This window comes from Rhagoletis pomonella, unplaced genomic scaffold (assembly GCF_013731165.1).
Source record: "Rhagoletis pomonella isolate Grant_MI unplaced genomic scaffold, Rhpom_1.0 Rhpom_scaffold_00001, whole genome shotgun sequence".
Lineage (NCBI taxonomy): Eukaryota > Metazoa > Arthropoda > Insecta > Diptera > Tephritidae > Rhagoletis > Rhagoletis pomonella.
The window spans coordinates 65,920,255-65,920,932 of record NW_023458555.1 but is presented as its reverse complement, the minus strand read 5'-3'; positions in this window follow the sequence as shown (position 1 = coordinate 65,920,932).

Genomic DNA, 678 nt, shown 5'->3' with positions numbered 1-678 from the left:
TTGAATAGGTTACAGAACTGCATTCCCAAAAAGTTTCTAAAAAATCAGCATTTTCGTGAACTTTGCGTAAAGTTTTATTGCCTTATTCATAAAAAATAAAAAAGGTTTATAAACTGAAAAATGTATGAAAATGTCATTTTATTAAGCTCTTTAAACCTACTTTATTTTTTATGAATAAGGCCACTAAACCTTCACTTATTTGGTTTATGTTATGCAACAGAATACACGCAATTGCAGTTTATTTTAAGTGATAGACAAAAGAGTAATCCATATAAGCAAAGAAAGCAATGGAAGAAACAATTTAAAAAGTGTGCGTTTTAAAAAGTATTCGATACTACGAGTACTTTGCAAAGTATCGAGTAAAATCACCAAATAAGGTATCGAGTATTAAAGTACTCATTTTTATACCCTCAGTGTCGATACTTACTCAATATCGATAGTATCGTTCGAACCCTAAACGTTCCCGCACAACAGGTTTGTATAGTAACAAATAGTCAGTACTAATTTATAAAATAATAAATAAATAATAAACAACATTTGGTTTCAGCAAGTTATCGTGGGATATCACACCTCTGGATTTTTTTCTTTGGGGTGTTTACCAGAGAGCAGCTTTGAGTATGATCGAGCCTTTTTGATCACCCTCAATAAAAATCGAGCACAAGCGAACGCCACACTCGG